The sequence below is a fragment of the Mauremys mutica genome, chromosome 5 (genome assembly GCF_020497125.1).
Source record: "Mauremys mutica isolate MM-2020 ecotype Southern chromosome 5, ASM2049712v1, whole genome shotgun sequence".
In the NCBI taxonomy this organism is placed as follows: Eukaryota; Metazoa; Chordata; order Testudines; family Geoemydidae; genus Mauremys; species Mauremys mutica.
In genome coordinates, this window is record NC_059076.1 from 128,287,323 (window position 1) to 128,304,262 (window position 16,940).

Below are 16,940 nucleotides of genomic sequence, written 5' to 3' on the forward strand. Positions count from 1 at the left end.
TGAAATTTAAAAGAAAACATCATAGTGGATCTAATTTACAGTACAGACTAATTACTTGCAAAAATAATTTTCTTAAATGGAAACCATGTGTGACATAAGCAAAGAAAAAAGGAGTATTTTAAAGTGGTTAACTTCCCATGTTGTCATTTTGTTTGTGTTTTTTTAGCATTGTACAACACAAAAATGATTAAAATATTTGAAAGAATTTCTTTTAAAAAAAAAAGGAAGTGTTCTCTGTAATACACTGTACACAAATGTCCAAACACTATGCTCATATTTAAGCATCTCCTATTGAAGTCAATGGAAGTTTAACTTTTAGCCACATGTTGCAGTCCTGAGCAGTTTTCCAAGGAGCCATAAGTTCCTAAATACAAATATAAATAATAAAACTGCTGAACCACTCATAACTATTGCTTCACAAACATTAACATGAAAACTTATACAGTATTATTGCTCTGGAGATTTCACTTTCCTTCATATAAAATGAAATTTGCAATAGAGCAATGGTACACCAGAGGGTGCTAAATTACCTTTAAACAAAATAATTTCAGTCATCAGATTTTTGTAGGCAATTCACAGCTAGCTAGTATAAAAGCTGTGAAGTGTTCTGGTTCTCTCAGTTCAGGGAATGTTTAGAAAAAGTTCAAAATTATACAAAGAAAGGCAACACGATGATACAAGGCTTTGAAGTTAAAACATACAAGAAGAGACTGAAGGAACTATATTTAAATTCAGAAAAAATACTCAGAGAGCATGATCTATAGTCTTCAAATACGTTAAAGGTAATAATAGTAATGGAAGCAGAGAATTAGTGACACTGGTAGGGCAAGGAGCAATGACCTGAAGGAGAGAAATATTTAGGCTAGATATAGGAAAACATTCTTAACAGAATAATTTGGCAATGGAGTAGACTCCCAGGGGATAGGGTCAAGGCACCATCACTGTGGATATTCAAGGATACATGAGATAAGATGTTGGTGTGAATGATGTAGTGTATAGTCTTGAAAAATGCAGGGGTCAGCCTGAATTACTTAAGAGTTTTTTGTCTGACCTGTTTAGCTACAATTCTTTGTATTTCATCTCTTTATTCCTTACTTAAATACAAATTATACAAAAGGGCTAAACTGTGGTTTTTTGAGTTTTAGTTGTCAATTGCAATCGTGTGTGTGTGAAAATGTACTGTACTAGCCATAGGAACATCCAGTGGCAGTTGTGAGCACTCTGAGGGCATGTCTACACTTACCTCCTGAGCAATAGATCCAGCGGGGGTCGATTTATCGCGACTAGTAAAGACGCGATAAATCGGCTGCCAAGCACTCTCCCTTCAACTTCGGTACTCCCCCCAGAGCAAGAAGCATAGGCGGAGTTGACGAGGGAGCGTCAGTCGACATACCGTAGTGAAGACACTGCAGTAAGTAGATCTAAGTACTTCGCCTTCAGCTACATTTTTCACATAGCTGAAGTAGTGTAACTTAGATTTCCCCCCTCGCACGCCCGCCCCAGTGAAGACCAGGCCTGAGGTGGCACCACTACTTTTTAAAAGGAGTGTAACGTGCACTTTTTCCAGCACTGGCCTTCCTTTTCTACTAAATATAGGATGGGGTATCTGAGGCCTGGTCTACACTACGCGTTTATACCGAATTTAGCAGCATTAAACCGATTTAACCCTGCACCCGAAGCCCTTTATATCGATATAAAGGGCTCTTAAAACCAATTTCTGTACTCCTCCTCGACGAGGGGAGTAGCGCTCAAATCGGTATTGCCATGTCGGATTAGAGTCAGTGTGGCCGCAATTTGACGGTATTGGCCTCCGGGCGGTATCCCACAGTGCACCATTGTGACCGCTCTGGAAAGCCATCTGAACTCGGATGCACTGGCCAGGTAGACAGGAAAAGCCCCGCGAACTTTTGAATTTCATTTCCTGTTTGGCCAGCGTGGAGAGCTCACCAGCACAGGTGACCACGCAGAGCTCATCAGCACAGGTAACAATGCAGTCTCCTGAGAATCGAAAAAGAGCTCCAGCATGGACTGCACGGGAGGTACTGGATCTGCTCGCAGTATGGGGAGAGGATTCCGTGCTAACAGAACTCCGTTCCAAAAGACAAAATGAAAAAACATTTGAAAAAATTTCCAAGGCCATGATGCAGAGAGGCAACACCAGGGACTCAGTACAGTGCCATGTGAAAGTTAAGGAGCTCAGACAAGCCTACCAGAAAACCAAAGAAGCAAATGGAAGGTCTGGGGCAGGGCCGAAAACATGTCGCTTCTACGCTGAGCTGCATGCAATTCTAGGGGGGTCCGCCGCCACTACCCCACACCTGTCCGTGGATTCCGAGGAGGGGGTGGTAATCTCAGCCATGGCGGAGGATTCTGCGGATGGGAAAGATGAGCAGGAGGACGAGCTTGCAGAGAGCACACAGCACTCCATTCTCCCCAACAGCCAGGAGCTTTTTCTCACCCTGACGGAATTACCCTCCCAGCCATCCCAAGCAACTATCCCAGTCAATGAAGCCATGGAAGGGACCTCTGGTGAGTGTACCTTGTAAATATAAGACATGGTTTAAAAGCAAGTGTTTTTTAATGATTAATTTGCCCTGAGGACTTGGGATGCATTCGTGGCCAGTACAGTTACTGGAAAAGTCTGTTAACATGTCAGGGGATGGAGCGGAAATCCTCCAGGGACATCTCCATGAAGCTCTCCTGGAGGTACTCCAAAAGCCTTTGCAGAAGGTTTCTGGGCAGGGCAGCCTTATTCTGTCCTCCATGGTAGGACACTTGACCACGCCATGCATGTAGCAAGTAATCTGGTATCATTGCATGACAAAGCATAGCTGCGTATGGTCCTGGTGTTTGCTGGCATTCAAGCAACATCCGTTCTTTATCTCGATGTGTTATCCTCAGGAGAGTGATATCGTTCATGGTAATCTGGTTGAAATTCAGGAATTTAATTAAGGGGACAGAGATGGCCATTCCTACTGGGCTGTTTGCCTGTGGCTTAAAAGAAATCCTTCCCTGGAGGTAGCCAAGCAGGGGAAGAGGGGGCGGTGATTGGCGCTAAGCTTTTTCGCGTTTGGCTAGCAGGGATCTTCCCTGCTACCAGCCACGCGGTGGGGGAGGAGAGGAGGGTGTTTAGCTGTGATCTTCCATGATACCAGCCACGCGGTGCGGGGAGGAGTAAAGCGATCATCCCAGATAATTGGATGGGGGGGCTGGTTTCTGCTGCTGCACGTTGACAGGAAAGAAGCAGCACTCAACGGGCTTTGCTTGCTATTTGGGAAAGGAGGGCGCTGGATATATGAAAGCTGCAGAAGACGAAAAGACAATGGCTTACCATGGCTGCATGCAAGCCGAATTCTGCTGCCTGGACCTGCGTCTGTGAGATCTTTAACACCAGACCCGCAGGCACTCAATATTAAGATGCAAAATGCGACTTTGTAGTGAAATCACATGTGCTATGTAAGATGAATAGTGTTGTTCACCGTTGTGTCATATAACCATTATTCTGTAAAATGCATCTTTTTAAATACTTCTCTCCCTTTTTTCCCCTCCCTCATGCAGCTGCAAATATTTCAAGCCTCCCTACTCCGTCCCGAAAGCTATCTCAGATAAGGCGGTGGGAAAAAAGATGCGAGATGAAATGTTCTCGGAAATCATGGAAGTGACCTGCAATGAAAGAGCTCATCTGAATGAGTGGAAGGACGTGATATCAAAGTACAGGAAAGATGCCAGTGACCGTGAGGACAGGAGGGATGAATGTGAGGAGAGGAGAGATGCTCGAGATGAGAGGAGAGATGCTCGAGATGAGGGGTGGTGGCAGGAAGATCAGTGGTGGTGGGATGCAACGCTGGGGCTGCTGCGTGATCAAACTGACATGCTCCGGCGTATGGTGGAGCTTCAGGAATGGCAGCAGGATCTTAGAGTGCCGCTGCAGCCCCTGTATAACCACTCTCCCCCCTCACCATGTTCCTTAGCCTCCTCACCCACCAGACGAGTGAGAACGCGTGGGAGGAAGCTCCGTGCACCTGCCCACTCCATCCTAGTGGACAGCCCAACCAAAAGGCTGTCATTATTATGAAAAATTTTTAGTGGCCTTTTCCTTCCCTCCTATCCTCCTCCCAAACCCCACCCGGGCTACCTTGTCAGTTCTCTCCTTTTTATAATTAATTAATAAAGAATGCATGATTTTTAAACGAGAGTGACTTTATTTCCTTAGAAAGCAAGCTGTGTTCGAAAGGGGGTGGAGAGGTGGGTGACTTATAGGGAATGAGTCAATCAAGGGGTGGTGGATTTCATCAAGGAGAAACAAACAACAGTCACACTGTACCCTGGCCAGTGATGAAACTGGTTTTCAAAGCTTCTCTAATGCGCACCGCTTCCTGGTGTGCTCTTCTAATCGTCCTGGTGTCTAGCTGCGTGTAATCAGCGGCCAGGTGATTTGCCTCAGCCTCCCACCCTGCCATAAAGGTCTCCCCCTTACTCTCAGAGATTGTGGAGCACACAGCAAGCAGCAATAACAATGGGAACATTGGTTTGGCTGAGGTCTGAGCGAGTCAGTAATGTGCTGACTTTAAACGGCCAAATGCACATTCTACCACCATTCTGCACTTGCTCAGCCTGTAGTTGAACAGCTCCTGACTACTGTCCAGGCTGCCTGTGTATGGCTTCATGAGCAAAGGCATTAATGGTTAGGTTGGGTCCCCAAGGATAACTATAGGCATTTCAACATCCCCAAATGTTATTTTCTGGTCTGGGAAGTAATTCACTTGCTGCAGCCATTTAAACAGAGTAGTGTTCCTGAAGACGCGAGCGTCATGAACCCTTCCCGGCCATTCCACGTGGATGTTAGTGAAACATCCCTTGTGATCCACCAGTGCTTGCAGCACCATTGAAAAGTACCCCTTGCGGTTTATGTACTGGGTGCCCTGGTGCTCTGGTGCCAAGATAGGGATATGGGTTCCATCTATCACCCCACCACAGTTAGGGAATCCCATTGCAGCAAAGCCATCCACTATGACCTGCACATTTCCCAGAGTCACAACCTTTCATAGCAGCAGCTCAGTGATTGCTTTGGCTACTTGCATCACAGCAGCCCCCACAGTAGATTTACCCACTCCAAATTGATTCCCGACTGACCGGTAGCTGTCTGGTGTTGCAAACTTCCAGAGGGCTATTGCCACTCACTTCTCAACTGTGAGGGCTGCTCTCATCTTGGTATTCTGGCGTTTCAGGGCAGGGGAAAGCAAGTCACAAAGTTCCATGAAAGTGCCTTTACGCATGCGAAAGTTTCGCAGCCACTGGGAATCATCCCACACCTGCAACACTATGCGGTCCCACCAGTCTGTGCTTGTTTCCCGGGCCCAAAATCAGCATTCCATGGCTAGAACCTGCCCCATTACCAGCAGGATCTCCAAAGCACAGGGGCCCACAGTTTGAGAGAATTCTGTGTCCATGTCCTCATCACTCTCGTCGCCACTCTGCCGTAGCCGCCTCCTCCTCGCCTGGCTTTGCAGGTCCCGGTTCAGCATAGACTGCACGAGAATGCGTGAGGTCTTTAAAACTTCCATGATTGCTGTCTTGAGCTCAGCAGGGTCCATACTTGCTGTGGTATGGCGTTTGCACAGTTCACCCAGGAAAAAAGGCGCGAAACGGTTGTCTGCCACTGCTTTCAAGGAGGGAGGGGTGAGGCTGTACCCAGAAGCACCAGCGACAATGTTTTTTGCCCCATCAGGCACTGGGATCTCAACCCAGAATTCCAGTGGGCAGGGGAGACTGCAGGAACTATGGGATAGCTACCCACAGTGCAACGCTCCGGAAATCGACGCTAGACTCGGTACATGGACGCACACCGCCAAATTACTGTGCACTCGACTTTATACAATCTGTTTTTAAAAACCGGTTTCTGTAAAATCGGAATAATCCCATAGTGTAGACATACCCTGTGGCATGGCCCTAACCTCACTCCAACTCCTTTTGGATGTGTATTTATTTTGATGTAAGTAAATCTTAAAAGTGAATTTTAAAACAGCACAATATACCCAGCAACATTTAAACAACTATTTAAACAGGAGCAAATTTACTCAGCCAACCAATCAGCAGAAAAAAAAGTACTCTTTTTTACACCCACCATTATAGTGCTACTCTTGGTACCAACACTTCCCTATGCCTTGCATCAAGGATTTTAGCTGCTCCCTGCACAAAAGAAAGAACTTGACTTGCATGGGCAGTTCTCTGAAGTCTCATACTTATCTGAGGTACTCAAACAAAGGTGTGAGCTCAAGTGGATCTCAAGAGCCACAACCCTACCTTGTCCTTCAGTTTCTTTGAGAGACAGGAGCATCTGATCCGAACCTCCCCAGCTTCCTCTTCCTGCTTTCTCTCAATCACACATCTTATTGTGTGTATTTTCTTCCTTTATGTACTGTAGTATAGTTTAGGGTAGAGTGTAAAGTTCAACTATTGATTTTTTTTTACTCTATTTTTAGTTTTGATGATGCCACAGGCACTTCCCATAAAAACTTGGAGTGGAACAATCCAGTAAGGTAAAAATTAGGGCTGTCAGGCAATTTAAAAAATTAATCACAATTAATTGCGTGATTTAAAAAATCACGATTAATCACACTTTTAAACTATAGAATGACATTTATTTAAATATTTTTGGATGTTTTCTACATTTTCAAATATATTGATTTCAATTACAACACAGAATATAAAGTGCACAGTGCTCACTTTATATTTTTTTGATTACAAATATTTGCACTGTAAAAAAAAATAGTATTTTTCAGTTCACCTAATACAAGTGCTGTAGTGCAATCTCTTTATCATGAAAGTTGAACTTACAAATGTAGAATTATGTACAAAAAAACCTGCCTTCAAAAATAAAATGTAAAATTTTAGAGCATGCAAGTCCATTCAGTCCTACTTCTTGTTCAGACAATCGCTCAGACAAACAAGTTTGTTTACATTTGCAGGAGATAATGCTGCCCACCTCTTGTTCACAATGTTACTTGAAAGTGAGAACAGGCATTCTCATGACACTGTTGTAGCCAGCGTTGCAAGGTATTTACATGCCAGATGTGCTAAAGATTCATATGTCCCTTCATACTTCAACCACCATTCCAGGGGACATGCATTGATGCTGATGACAGGTTCTGCTTGAGAACAATCCAAAGCAGTACGGACCGATGCATGTTCATTTTCATTATCTGAGTTAGATGCCACCAGCGGAAGTTGATTTTCTTTTTTGGTGGTTCAAGTTCTATAGTTTCCTCCTTGGAGCATTGCTCTTTTAAGACTTCTGAAAGCATGCTCCACACCTAGTCCCTCTCAGATTTTGGAAGGCACTTCCGATTCTTAAACCTTGGGTTGAGTGCTGTAGCTATCTTTAGAAATCTCACGTTGTTACCTTCTTTGTGTTTTGTCAAATCCGCAGTGAAAGTTTTCTTAAAATGAATAAGATAAACAAGTCATCATCCGAGACTGCTATAACATGAAATGTATGGTAGAATGTGGGTAAAACAGAGCAGGGGACATACAATTCTCCCCCAAAGAGTTCAGTCAGATATTTAATTAACGCATTTTTTATAACGAGTGTTATCAGCATGGAAGCATGTCCTCTGGAATGGTGGCCGAAGCATGAAAGGGTATACAAATATTTAGCACGCAAATACCTTGCAATGCTGGCTACAAAAGTGCCATACAAATGTCTATTCTCACTTTCTGGTGACATTATAAATAAGAAGAGGGCAGCATTGTAAGAAGAGGGCCTGTAAATGTGAACAAACTTGTTTGTCTTAGCAATTGGCTGAACAAGAAGTAGGACTGATTGGACTTGTAGGCTCTGAAGTTTTCCATTGTTTTGTTTGAGTGCAGTTATGTAACAAAAAAATCTACATTTGTTAGTTGCACTTTCACGTCAAAGAGATTGCACTATAGTACTTGTATGAGGTGACTTGAAAAAATACTATTTCTTTAGTTTATCATTTTTACAGTATAAATATTTGTAATAAAAAAAATCCTTTGATTGCATTTACAACACAATAAATATATATGAAAATGTAGAAAAACATCCAAAATATTTAATAAATTTCAATTGGTATTCTACTGTTTAACAGTGCGATTAAAACTGTGATTAATCACAATTAATTTGTCTTAATCACGTGAATTAACTGCGATTAATTGACAGCCCTAGTAAAAAGTTTCAAATGGTGCCCTTTGCATAATATTTATTATTTGTATTTGTACAGTTACACCAATAGCCCCATTATACTAGGCACTGGACAGATATATAGTAAATGACCATTCCCACAGAGTTTAAGATCTGAGGCCCAGATTTTTTAAAGGCATTTAGGTACCTTAAGATGCAGTAGGAGTGAAATTTTGAAAATTGCCTAGTTGCCTAAGTCCTATTGAAATCAAAGGGGACTAGATGCTGAGCACTTTTGAAAATCCCATAAGGTGCCTATTGCATCTTTAGGCACCTAAATACCTGTAAACATCCGGCCCAAGAGCCTAACTTCCACTGATTTCAAGAGAACCTGGCCCTAAGTGCTGTTGAAAATCCCACTAGGCATCTATCTGCCTTTCTAGGGGTCCTAATACCTTTAAAAGGCTGGCCGTTAGCTTAAGACAAGATGTAATGTGGGTGAAACAGAAAAAATAGGGATCTGTTCAGGCAATACTCAGTAGAGAGGAACAGGTTACTCACCTGTATCCGGAGGGCTTTTTAGTTGATTTCATGCGCAGATCCACATGACCTGCCCTGTCCCCCATGCCAGTCTAGGTAATGGATTTCCAGGTAGTGGAACAGGATAGCGCCACACCTCTTTATACACTCAGGTCCAAACAAGCAATGCCACAAATATCTGGTAATATGAGGAAGCATATACGCAGCGCCAAGAGCCAAAGCTTACCCAAGGATCCTAGCAAAGTATGGAGAGTGCATGTGTACCCAAGTGGAGTTGTACAAGCTTTTATCTGAAACAACTTGTTACAGGTGAGTAACCTGTAATCAACAGATCGGAACTCTCTATATATGGAAAGCATATCTGCTTCTTTACTGATAAATCTTTAGTTTTACCATTTTTCTCCCTGTTAGTCATGCAGCTGCAAGAGCTTGACTCTATTCTGCCTTGCATATTATCAGCAGAATTGTTAACTAAATTACTTTAGTACTGTAGAGGATGCAGAAGCCAGAAAAAACAACACTGCTTAAGTTTTCAATCTCAGGTAGAGTTTGCAGGTTGACTGTTAGAAAAAAGCACTTTTTTACTTGTTAACCAAGAAAATTTGATCTGGAGCTTGCTGACAGATGATAAATGTGGAGCTGCACCATGCCAGTTTTAGAGGGTCACTTTTCAGAGCAAAACCAAACTTAGGGCCTAGTTGTGATCCACAGAATCTTTTCCATAGCAGTCTGTTCATGGGTCTGGGGATCTGTGGGGGGAGTGGCCAGGCTAGGCAGTCCCCATCAACCCCCCAGAGTGACACACAGAAAAATAATATGGCCCCCGGCTGTGCTATCTTTTCATGTCTTCTGTACTGGAGAATCTTCCTTTAAGGTAGATTCCACTTCCCAGGAGCAGCTATCAACTGCCTGAGACTTGTCAGCATGGCTACAGTGAGCACTGCTAAGGGAGTGGGGCCGAGGATGTCACAGAGCCAGCCTGGAACCAGACCTCCCAGTAATCTTAGGGGAGCCATGTTCCCCCAATAGAACAAGGGGGGAGTAAACTCTTAAAGAAGGTTATAGAGTTTTCCTCCCCTTTTACCCATTCTCTTGGGAAAGAATGATGGGGTGCTTATCCATTTTCACTTGGTGGAAAGTTCCAATAAACCAAGGGTGTTTAAAATACATGTAAACAAAAAAGAGTATTATTTTTATAACAAATTAGTTTGACATATCATGAGCTAATAGATGTCATTGGGGTTACTGCTTGTGCTACAGGTAGAGCAGTTATTTGCAGTGTCTGCACCAAATTACTTGAAAAAGCAGCAAAGAATCCTGTGGTACCTTATAGACTAACAGACGTTTTGCAGCATGAGCTTTCATGGGTAAATACCCACTTCTTATTCACCCACGAAAGCTCATGCTGCAAAACGTCTGTTAGTCTATAAGGTGCCACAGGACTCTTTGCTGCTTTTACAGAACCAGACTAACACGGCTACCCCTCTGATACAAATTACTTGAGTTTCCCTGTGTAGTTTTCTCACTTACCTTTCTCACAAAATGACACTCCTATACCATATAAGGCATCCGCTCAATTATTTATTACTTTGTAATAGAGGGGAAGTCTGCAGCAGACAAATGTTTAGGCAAGTGTTAACTCACTGACAAGTAGCATTTTGTACTGTAATAGTCCAGTGTTGGGGCCGTGCCCTCTCAGGGGCCGTCGGGAGCCAGGCCGCCTCACTACACGGCCCAAATCAGTCTCCGGGTTCGGAAGGTCTCGGGGTTCTGCCCCTCAGGCAGGGGCTGAACAAAAAGGCACACGGTCACTGCAATAAGCCTCAGCCCTCAGTCAGGGCGGGGCAGCAAACACTAGTTCTAGGCTCTCATCCTTCCTGCAGGCTGAGCACCAATAAAGTCAATAAACCCCGGCCCTCAGTCAGGGCGGGGCAGCACCAGTTCTAAGCTCCGGTCCTTGCAGCCGGAGCTGAGCAATCCCAAAGTCAGTAAACCCAAGCCCTAGCTCAGGGCGGGGCAGCCCGCAAGAGTCCAGGGGGCTCAGAGCCTTCCTGCAGGCTGAGCAGTAACAAAGTTAAACAAGCTAAGCCCAGGCCCTCAATCAGGGCGGGGCAGCCACACAGCAGTCCTGAGCTCTGATCCTCTCAGCAGGAGCTGAACACACAGCGGCACTAGCAAGCCCAGGCCCTCAGTCAGGGCGGGGCACCAAACACTTAGTACGAGGTTTAAGGCTCCGGTCCTTGCCTCAGAAGCTGAGCAGTAGCAACAGTCTCAGAGCTCAGGTCCTTGTTGCAGGAGCTGAACCACAGCAATAGTTCAGGAAGCCCAGGCCCTTAGTCAGGGCGGGGCAATACAATAGTTCAAGGCTCAGGTCCTTGTAGCAGGAGCTGAGCTACAGCAATAGTTTAGGAAGCCCAGGTAAGTGCAGGCTTCTCTGCCTGAACGCTGGTAGGAGGGAGAGTCTGCCACCCGTGAGTGGGGTGGCAGGGGGGGACACAGGCCCACCCACTCCACTGTGTCCCAGCCCGGGGCCCTAGCAGCGGCGTGGATCCGCTGCAGTCAGTGGGGATCCTGGCCGCAACACACTGACATGGGCACGTCGGTGCCCTCAGCCGGACAGGGGTCGGCTATCCCCGGGCTACACTCCATCTCCCCCTCCATGTGTACCTGCTCATCGCTGGGCTCGGCAGCGGGGTCCCACACCATGGGCTCCTCGGCGTGCTGAGGGCTCTCTAGGTCGGGCTGCTCCTCCGGACTCGGGTCAGGGGGACGCTCGGGCGGCTCCTCGGGGTACCGGGCTCGGGGCAGGCTCGGCCAGTCCACCTCGGGGTACCTGGCTCGAGGGAGGCTTGGTCGGTCCACGTCAGGATACCTGGCTCGAGGGAGGCTCGGTCCATCCACGTCAGGGTACCTGGCTCGGGGCAGGCTCGGTCCAGGAGGAGCCCGATCAGGAGCGTCTGTCCTCTCCGGCCGCCGGGCTCCAACTGAGCACTGGGGCCGGGCTTTTATACTTCCTGTCCCGCCCCTTGACTTCCGGGGGCGGGAACAGGTGGCGGTGGCTCCGCCCACTGCGGTGGCTGTTCCGGTTCCTCTCTCTCAGGGGCCGTCGGGAACCAGGCCGCCTCACTACATGTACAATCAAGCTGATTAAGATGCCAAATTGCCACCGCTTATTTCTGTACTCTCAGGTTCTGCCAGTCATGTCAATCTTGTGAAGAGATAAAAGAGAGTAACTAAACAGGATGCAGCATTTTTTGGCACCATCCATCCACACTCCCTTTCTCAGCTAGTACTTAATCTGCCTCTGATCTGAAGAAGTAGTTCACTCCTTCCATGGTTTCTGAGGCAGAACTCTATTTTGTTTCTTCCCCAGGCCAACATGGATAAAAGAAAAGTTAAAATGGGCTGAGAGTACTCTACCTGCACATCAGCATTGTGTGCCTTTAGCCCTGGCCTCCTATACTTGTAGAGACTTAAACAGAAGCTATCTCCTAATAAATCTACTCCCACCATTCACCCTGGCCAAGGCCAGGAAATAATTTTAGCTTCCCTTAATCCTCTTGGCAACAGGAGAGTTCCTAAAAGGAGAAGATATTGGCTGATAATATTCAGGTCAGAGACACTTTTTACTTTACTTTGAATCCTTTCAACTTTCTAAATCTTATCATCCCTGGAGAATTATGGTTCCAAGGGGCTCCCAAATCAAATAGTCCATTTGTCTATGTTAGGCCCTATAGCGGTGCGGGACTCACCCCTGTGGCGCCTCCTGCTGGTCGTCTTGGGAATTAGCTCTCCCAGCCTTGGAGCACCCTCTGCAGGCTGATATCCCGCTGCTGCTTGGCCCCCCATGTCCCTCCCTCGACTCTGGTGCCTCTTTATCGGGGTGCTGCCCTGTGGCTGTATACCCCTCAGTCTTAGGGTCTCCCCACCCAGGGCAACCTCCACCCCTTATTCCTACCTCGCCTCAGTCATAGGCTACTGCCAGTCACCAACTTGCCCCTGTGCCCTGGGGCAGACTGCAGTGTCAGCCACTCATCATAGGTAAGGTTGGGTCTGGACCTGCTGTGCCTCTCTGCAACCCAGTGCCTCTATGGGGCCTTAGACAAGGCCCTGCAGCTTGGGGAGTTGCCAGCTTGAAGCTCCCCCAGCCCCTCTGGCCTTTCCCCAGCCCTGCCTCACTCTAGGCATCCTGAGCTTCCCAGCAGCCAGACCCCTCTCTCTCTGAAGGCAGCTGTGCCTACTTCCCCAATCAGCCTGGGAGCGGCTTGCCCCAGCCACAGCCCTCTGCTCGGCTGTTCTAAGCCCCTCAGGGCAGGAGTGGGTGACCACCCCGCTACGGGCCCTTTTAGGTCCCAGGATGAAAGAAAGATGGTTTCAGTGATTCAGAGACTAGTTGGAGGCCATCCACATAGGCCATGAACTTTGTTTTTATATGCTTTGGGATTATCACATTGTTTTTTTAATCCTGTCTTCTGCCTATGTGTGGGTCTGTTCATCCATTCCATAGAAAAGAGATTTTTCTGTGGTTTCACACCTGCTCTTTATCAGGGCAGTAGTACCAGTTCTTCCTTTTCAGGCATAAAATGGTTGTAATGGTTGCCAGCCACACTGTGGTATCAGATACTGTGGTTATTTCTCATTAGATGTAGCAATGTTGACTTTTTAACAGTGACTACAGTTCTTACTGTATTTGATATTTTCAGGTTAATGTTTGTGTCCTATCAGGCATCTGATGTACTTCTGGCCCCAATCTGCCCTCAGTTATTTGAGTGCAGCTCCAAGTGACATCTGTTGGAATTGCACCAGAGGTGAAAGTAAGCCAGTCCGGTCTGGTATGGTATACCAGCGAGAGTCGGTACACCGTGACAGACTGGACTGGCTTCCCCAGGCTGGTGATTTAAAGGGCCCGGGGCTCCCTGCAGCGGCTGGAGTCCAGGGCCCTTTAAATCGCCTGCCAAACCCTGCTGCCGGAGCCCTGGGGTAGCAGCAGCAGGGCTCTGGCGGTGATTTAAAGGGCCCGGAGCTCCACTGCCAGAGCCCTGGGCCCTTTAAATCGCACCTGAGTCCCGGGGTTCCCAGCCGCCTCTGAAGCTGGTAGCTCCAGGGGTGATTTAAAGGCCCTGGGGCTCCCAGCTGCAGCCAGAGCCTCGGGGCCTTTAAATCTTGATTTAAAGGCCCCGCCTCTTCTGGTTGAGGCCACGCCTCTTCCAGCTGGGGCCATGCCCCTGCTCAGGACTCCGGTGTACCAGTAACTCCTTTAACTTACTTTCACCCCTGAATTGCACCCGTGCAAGTGGAGATGTAATTGGGTATTTTGTAGCTCAAAGGGAGTTTCACATGAAAACACCAAACTTTCTGATGTCATTTGAGCTCTGGAATGGTTATCTACATCTTCCCACATACCCCTGAACAGGAGACCCTTTCTAATTCACACTAATGGCCAGGAGACCTATTGCAGCCTTTAAGTAGTGAAAACACTTTCACCCATTCAGGTTCTGTAAACCAGACCAAAGGATGGCTTCATAACTAGTGTTCATATGCACAAACATTTCACTAAATTACAACTCAGCCACTCTTTATTTGTGTCAATTTTCTTTTCTAAAATATTTCTCTCCTTAAAAATCTTATTGCAATAGATGATGACAGACTTACAAACATTATTCATCCACTTGTAAGCGGTAAAGTAAACACTACAGATATATAGGATGAAAACTTGTCTGCCAGTTGAAATTGTAACTCACATAGTAACAATTTTCTTGACAATAAATTGAAGGAAAATCAGTTAGAAAATTGGCCTTCTAAAAATGTGTTGTTGAGGTAATTGCAAGTCTTCTAAATTGGTTGTTAAAATGGTAACAGAAAGTTTGAGAGGTGGTGAGGGAGGGAAATAGCTTTTATAAGACCTAGTTGTGCCTGTCAGAACATTTAAAAGAGTAATAGTTTTGTAGGCAATAAACTGGGATCCCTGCTGTGTTTCATTTAGTTTCCAAAAATCATAAATACTGCCTGTTTCCAAAAAGTTTAATTAAGATCATTAATAAAAAACAAAAGTTTAAGTAGAATACATTCAGAGTTTTTTTCATGAAATGCTAATCAGTATTCTTCTGCTTTACCTAAATGATTACTTAATGGGTATTCAATTTATTAAACATGCCAGATATAACATCATCTTACTGCTTTGACCACTTTTAATGAAACATCACCATACTACTTATATATTTTCCCTGGACTGATCATTTGCAATTTCTTTTGTGTTTTGTCCAGTTTTACATAGAAGTCAGTCCTGAATTCTACATGTGCCCAAGAGAGTGAACATTCTAGCTGAGCAAAGAATACAAGACCAACCATTTAAATTGTCCTATTAAACACTCAGGGCTAGATGGTGAGAATTAGTGTAGTTTAATTAAAGTCAATAAAGATTTGCTAATTAATTCCAGGTGAGGATCTGATACCTAGAAAATGAAATTTACTCAAGGAAAGAATGCCAGCAAAAGGCATATGCACCACTTAATTCCCACGCAAGCATCAAAATAGAGATTGCGTGCGACAAAAGTTGTGCATGGGCCTTTTGCTGGTTCTCTGCATAGGCTTTGTACTGGCCTTCTGCAAAGGGTGAATTTTACTCAATGTGAACTCTTTGGGCAGAAATGCTTGGTGTATATTTATTTGCTTCTTAACAATTATTTTTACTAAAGGACAACAAAAATGTGTTATATCATCCAAAACATTAATTTCTGTAGAGGTCACTTTTGAGTGAACCATGGGAGTCAGTTTTAGTTGCATCTAAGAACACTGTGGACTTTGGCATCTAGCCAGATATGTATGTGTACATCTTGCCAGATAATTTTATAATTAACCAATTTTCTGGCAACTGGGTTCTTATAACAAGAGAGATAACAAACATTTGTGAGTTGGTAGCTAATGGAGCTTACATTTGAAATGTTTCCAAAAAGTCTGATTATATCTTTATATCTTTATAATCTGGTGCTGATTACTTGGGTAAAGAGTGATCTACTGTAATTTTGTCAAAATGACTTAGTTAGGCTAGAAGAAAATTAGATTAAGGTGTAGCAGTAGAACATCCTTTCTTGAGGTGCCAACTATCTACACTACTTAGGGCCCTAGTCTGTCATATATACTTAGATCCCACATATCACTATCTCACTTTTTTTTTAATTGCTATTGTTAATTATTACTTTAAAATGAACTGCAATTAAAAAAGTTAATTAGAGCAGGGATTTCAAAGGTGCTAAGGAAGTGAAACTTGGTTTCAACAGAAACTGGAATATTGAGTAAATGAATTTCTTGAGGGAAAAGGATCTGTTTGTTGTGGGGGTTTTTTTGTTTTTGTTTTTTTTACTTTTTGTGAAAAAAACTCAAGATCCCATATCCAGAATGTTATTGGTTTTCAGCTAAAAAATTATTTTTTTCTAAGAACTGAAAAATTATATTTGGAAAGTTAACTGATAGAAGTTGTAGGCCGGGTGCCTCAAGCTGCCTTCTCCTCTATGGCTATGGCTTCACAGATGCAGCTGCACCACTGTAAACTCTCTAGTGTAGCTGCTCTAAGACGACAGGAGAGAGATCTCCCATCAGCTTAATGAATCCAATGAGTACTCGTAGCTATGTTGGCAGGAGAAGCTCTCCCACCAACGTAGCACTGTCATAGAATCATAGGACTGGTAGGTACCTCGAGAGGTCATCTAGTCCAGTCCCCTGCATTCATGGCAGGAGTAAGTGTTATCTAGACCTGTCTGCACTTGCGCTTACATCGGTATAACTTATGTTGCTCAGGGGTTGACTTATTCATGCTCTTGAGTGACATAAGTTATACTAACATAAGTGGTAGTGTAGACGTAGCCTATGGATACCTCTTTCACACATATTCTATCTCTTCTTCTCCATCCCTCACCTCAAAAAGTAAGGGAAATTACAGCTATGTCTACACTACTGCCTATGTCGGCAACATTTATGTTGCTCGGGGGTATGAATATTCCATAAGTGCTAACAGTGTTATGTTCGCGGGAGATTTCTCTCCCGTTGGGACAGAGTGTCTTCACCACACGTGCTGCAGTGGTACAGCTGTACTGGTACTGCAGCATTGTAAGTGTAGACATGCACTTAGACAGGCAAAATGTGATGTGGAATGTGCCTTCAATGGGAGCAACACAGAGAGCAAAATTTTGCCATGTGCATCCAAGAGAAATGAATAAATATGTTGTGACCTTATCTTCCTATTGGGATGGATTAGGGTTTT